Source organism: Mastigoproctus giganteus, chromosome 6 (genome assembly GCF_048544385.1).
Source record: "Mastigoproctus giganteus isolate SK-2022 chromosome 6, ASM4854438v1, whole genome shotgun sequence".
Taxonomy (NCBI): Eukaryota; Metazoa; Arthropoda; class Arachnida; order Uropygi; family Thelyphonidae; genus Mastigoproctus; species Mastigoproctus giganteus.
The window spans coordinates 58,474,045-58,480,098 of NC_143580.1; positions in this window are offsets into that span (position 1 = coordinate 58,474,045).

Genomic DNA, 6,054 nt, shown 5'->3' on the forward strand with positions numbered 1-6,054 from the left:
ATAACTGCTCCCATTTCACCCCTCCGTTCGTTCCAAATACCTGTCCAGCTCAGCCTTAAATTTATTTAGACTATCAACTTCCACAACAAAGGATGGAAGTCTGTTCCACCAACCAACTACTCTCTGGCTAAAGGCAAACTACCACACATCTATCCTACATCTGTCTTTCCTCAATTTGAATTTATGCCCTCTCAGGTGATTATTCTGAGCATGAGGAAGAATCCCATCAACATTGAGCATGCTCAAACCATTCAAGGCTTTATACACCTCAATCAGATCACCCTGCAGGTGCCTAGTCTCCAGATACTTTGTAATTTGCAAAATTTAAGCCTTTCTTCGTAAGAGCAACCCTTTGTTCCATTCACTAATCTTGTTGCCCTTCTCTGTACTCGTTCCAACAGCTCTACATCCTCTTAAAATGAGGCCTCCAGACCCATATACAGTACTCAAGGTGTGGCCTGACCATTGCTTTATACAACGGGATAATCACCTCCTTATCCCTGCTAGAAAAATTTGTGTATATTATTGACAAGACACCATGAGGTACTCTTGCAGACCGTCTGCACAGCTCAGAAAACTTTATATCTGCCTGCACAATTACCCCCAGGTCCTTTTCATTCTCTACCACTGTCAATGTAGTAGCACAGAATTGATATGTTACTCTGGGGTTACTGCTTCCCATATGTAATATTTTACACATTTGTCAATGTTAAACTTCATTTGCCACCTCTCAGCCCATCTGTTCAACTTTTCTAGAGCCTGTTGCAGCAGCGTACTGTCATTAGTGTCCTTAACAACCCTGCAAACTTGGACATTAAGCTTGTTATACCATCATCAGTATCATTTATAAATACAGAAAACAACAGTGGACCCAACACTGAACTCTGAGGGACTCCACTAATAACATTAGTCCACAATGAGCAGTGTCCATTGATTACCACTCTCTGTCTTCTCCCACTCAACCATCCCTTTATGCCCCTCGATGTGGACACCTGTACGTGGTGAGGGGACTCCCAGTGACGCTGCTGGACTTCCAGACTAGCATCACTGGGATCCAACGCCCACAGCCCAGGTTCCACGCTTACATCAATGGAATCCGGCGTGTTTGCCGTGCGCTGCGACCCGTGGAAATTCGGAAAGGGGGATCCTGGTGGTTGAGGGGCCCAGCTTCAATACACCACTTTGGCCCCTGCTTCGACAAGCCGGGTGGTCCTGGAAGGCCCGGCTAGGATCAATCGGCTAGTAGGTTCGCCTGCGAGGGTCAACCGTGTCAATGCCATGCCCCTACCCTCATGGTCCGAGGGACAGGATTCAGGCTGGCGGTGGTGCGGGTATAGTGTCTGGGTAGCCCTGGCGTCCCACTCCCGAGCGCATTTATTGCATGCCGGGTAGTGGGCGTCCCTTTGGGCTCCGTGGTGGGTGGGGAGCCCGGGCACTGAACCATATAAAAAACTTCATGAATCCTGAGAAACTTACTTCTTCAGGGGCCCCAACCCGGTCCCTATCTGAAAATACAGACACTGACAGCAATATTGCTTCAAAGAGGCAGCGGACTGAATTACCATCAGGTCCTATCCCGCAGTTTTTAATCATGCACTCCACCAATGAAAAACCGATTGGAAAAATGTCACCTTTCTTTATACAGAAAGGGTTAGATGGGTTAGTAGGTTCACCCAAATCAGTTAAGAGGCTCCGCTCTGGAGACCTCTTAATTGAAACTAAAAATGACAGGCAATCCGAGCATCTACTCCGAGTAACATCAATCGGAGGAATCCCTATAACGGTGACACCACACAGAACACTCAATTCATCGAGAGGTGTCATTTCGGAGTGGGACCTTCTCGACGTCACCGAGGAGGAAATCTGCTCCGAATTAAAACCACAGGGAGTCATTGCCGTCAAGAGAATCACTGCGCGAAGGGATGGAAAAATAGTTAAAACCAGGAGCGTTATCCTGACTTTTAACTCTCCTAAACCTCCTGACGAGATCAAAGCTGGATACATTAATTGTTCAGTGCGTCCATACGTTCCGAACCCTTTACGGTGTTTTAAATGCCAGAAGTATGGACACTCTCAAATGGCCTGCCGTGGAGTCCTTGCATGCGCACGATGCGGTGCAAAGGACCACGAAACAACAGCATGTTCAGCCGCAAAACCCACCTGTATTAACTGTGAGGGCGAACATCCGGCCTACTCACGAGCATGCCAGAGGTGGAAAGAAGAAAAAGAAATTCAACGGCTGAAGGCAGAGCTAAATATATCATACCAGGAGGCAAGGAAATTGGTCAAACCCCTGAATATCAACAGACCTACCTACGCCCAGAAGGTAGCAGGGAGATGTTCCGTCGGAACTCAGACGGACATGACCATTCCTCCAAAGGAGTCTTTCACTCCCATCGCGTGGTATCTCTTAAGTTCGCAAAAACCTACACAGAAGGACCAATCAGCTGCCACTCCTATATCGGTACCTCCTAATGCTCCACAATTAACAAAGGTAATTACGAAAGAAAAGAATAAGAAAGGGGAAGTCCCCCCTAGTACCCAAGAAAAAATGGATGTCGAGCAAAAGGAGGTACCCGAAGAGATCAGTCTTGGAACTCTTTGCGGAGGAAGAAATGGACATGGGACAGCGTCCATTCTTCCCCAAAAAAGATAAATCCAAGACTGATAAAAGTAAGCCCTCAGCACCTCGGAAGCCGCCTGATGGACTCACCAAGCCAAAATAATGGCTAAATTCCTACAATGGAATTGTCGTGGATTCCGGCAAAATATGGATAACATCAAGGCCCTCCTGCAAAAGCACGAGCCAGTTTGCTTTTGCTTGCAGGAGACATATCTAAAGGCAAATGATGATCCCACCATGCACAACATCACATTTTTTCGAAAGGATAGAATTGCGGATGGCCCTGTACATGGGGGAGTGGCTATCCTTGTGGGTAACCAGACCCCAGTGCAGCCTTTGCTAATTACAACCAGCATAGAGGCTGTTGCAATTCGCCTTTCAGTGGGATTTCTATTAACTGTGTCCTCCATTTATTTGCCACCTGGGACTGACATCCCCCAGGCAGACCTTGATGATCTCCTTACGCAGCTGCCACCCCCTTTCTTACTTCTCGGGGATTTTAACGGACATAACACCCTGTGGGGTAGTGCTAACATCAACGGAAGGGGACGAGTCATAGAGCATATGCTCAATGACAATGACCTTTCCCTTCTAAATACTGGAACAAACACCTTCTTCCACATGCCTACCCGTACCTTTTCTGCCATTGATCTCTCTATCTGCTCCCCTTCTCTACTCCCTTCACTCACTTGGGAAGTGGAGGAGAATCCATACGGAAGCGATCACTTCCCCGTGATAACCTTGTTACACAGTGGGAGACCATGTCTTCCTTTTAGGTTACCACGGTGGAAGATTGATCAGGCTGACTGGACTGCCTTCCAACATCAGGCAAATTTTGATCTTAGCACAGTCAGTCAAGAGTCTATCAATGATGCAGTTAAGTACATCACAGAAAATATTGTCCAAGCAGCTGCGAATGCTGTTCCAAAAAAATCTGCCCGGTTTCCACCATTTCCTAAACCTTGGTGGAATTCACAATGCACAGCAGCAAAAAAGGCTCAAAACAAAGCGTGGGGGATATTCCGCCTATATCCCACCACGACCAACCTTATAACCTTTAAACGTGCACGAGCCAAAGCACGATATATCCGCCGTCAGAGTCAAAAGGAATCGTGGATCCGTTTTACATCATCTATTAACCAGTGTACCAACTCTAAGGTAGTCGGGGATAGAATCCGGAAAATGAAGGGAAAATATACATCCCATCCTTCTTCAATCCTAGATTATAATGGATGCGCTATTGCAGATCCAACTGCAATAGCCAATGCTCTTGGGGAAACATTCTCTAACATCTCTGCAACATCTTTGTATTCCCCAGAGTTCCTGGTCCTGAAACATAAACTGGAAAAACAAGCACTTAATTTTAAGACCAAGGGCCTCTATCCCTACAACGGGGCATTCACTATAGAGGAACTGAAAAGAGCCCTCACTCTTTCCAAAGCAAGTGCTGTTGGACCAGATGGCATCCATTATGAAATGATTAAACATCTTTCACCAAAATCTATGGATTGTCTGCTCCTTCTGTATAACAGAATCTTTACTGAAGGGCAGTTTCCGGACTCCTGGCGAAAGGCAATCGTTCTTGCCTTTCCTAAGCCAGGAAAGGATCCAAAAGTCACCACCAATTATCGTCCTATTGCTCTGACTAGCTGTTTGTGCAAAATCCTGGAGAGAATGGTCAATTCTCGTTTAATATGGTATTTAGAATCAAATGACCTCTCCAACATCCAGTGCAGCTTCCGCAGGAACCGGTCCACTTTGGACCATCTTATTAGATTGGAAGCATCCATCCGGGATGCTTTCCTAAAACGCGAACACTTGGTGTCGGTGTTCTTCGACATGGAAAAAGCGTATGACACAACTTGGAGATTTGGCATTTTAAAAGATTTACATAACCTTGGCCTTAGAGGGCATCTCCCCCTTTTTATTCAAAAGTTTTTAGCCAATCGATCTTTCCAAGTTCGTGTAGGATCCTCACTCTCTCGTTCCTTCACTCAAGAGGAGGGAGTACCACAAGGATCAGTATTAAGTGTCACGCTTTTTGCCATCAAAATAAATTCCATCACAGAACAACTTCCTCCAACTGTAAACAGTGCCCTCTATGTTGATGACTTTAGCATTTTTTGTCAGTCATGCAACATGAGGGTTATTGAAAAACAACTGCAGAAAGCCATTGATCGACTGAATTCCTGGGCACTTGCTAATGGCTTCAGGTTCTCGCCGGAGAAGACCGTTTGCGTACACTTTTGTCGCAAGCGTAATCTTCATCCTGAACCTGAATTAAGGCTCGGACCAAATGTTATTCCAGTAGTGTCAGACACAAAATTCTTGGGACTTGTGTTCGATAAAAAGTTGACCTTTCTCGAACATATTCGTCAACTTCGTACAAAATGCACGAGGGGACTCAATATTCTCCGCTCTCTCTCCTCAACGCGTTGGGGAGCAGATCGATGCACCCTACTACGGCTTTACCGTGCACTTGTACGACCCAAATTAGACTACGGGTCCCAGGTATACTCCTCTGCTAGAGATAGTGTCCTCCGATGGCTGGACCCTGTCCACCATCAGGCTATCCGTATCGCTACCGGAGCTTTTCAAACATCTCCTGTCCAGAGCTTATACGTCGAAGCAAACGAACCATCGTTATCCCTTCGACGTAAGCAGTTGTCTTTAAACTATGCTTTAAAGTTGAAATCCCTGCCAGACCATCCTAAGTGGGCATCCGTTTTTGAGCCACGTTGGGAAAACTTGTACAATACCCGTCAGACTGCCAACCGACCTTTTGGTATTCGTGTCCAAGAGCTACTAAGAGAGTTTAACATCATGGTAGACAAGATTGCACAAACACCAAAAGAGACTCTTCCACCCTGGCATGCTCATACTCCATCGTGCAATATCTCCCTTAAGAAATGGGTAAAATCTGAAACCTCGTCATCTGTCTACCAGAAGCTCTACTCTGCACACCAAGCTGAGTACTCAGACTTCCTGCCCGTTTACACAGACGGCTCGAAGTCTTAATCGTGCGTAGGATCTGCTGCTGTGTTTCCGGACACTATAATATCTCAGCAGATTCCTCCTGACTCCAGCATATACACTGCAGAGCTGTATGCTATAGAGCTAGCCTTGGATCACATTCGAACTTGTCAATATCAAAGGTCAATAATATATTCCGACTCATTGAGTGTATTACAGGCTTTATTATCTCCGAGACACAATTCTCATCCAGTTCTTTGTCGAGTTCAGCAGAAGATACATTCTCTTCATGAATACAAGTTTGATAACCGCTTCTGCTGGATTCCTAGCCACATTGGGATAAAGGGAAATGATTTGGCTGACGCTGCAGCCAAATCAGCAACACCCACTCATAATTGTTGCCTGTCAGTCCCCTATACAGACTACAGGCAAATAATACGGAACAAGATATATTCCCA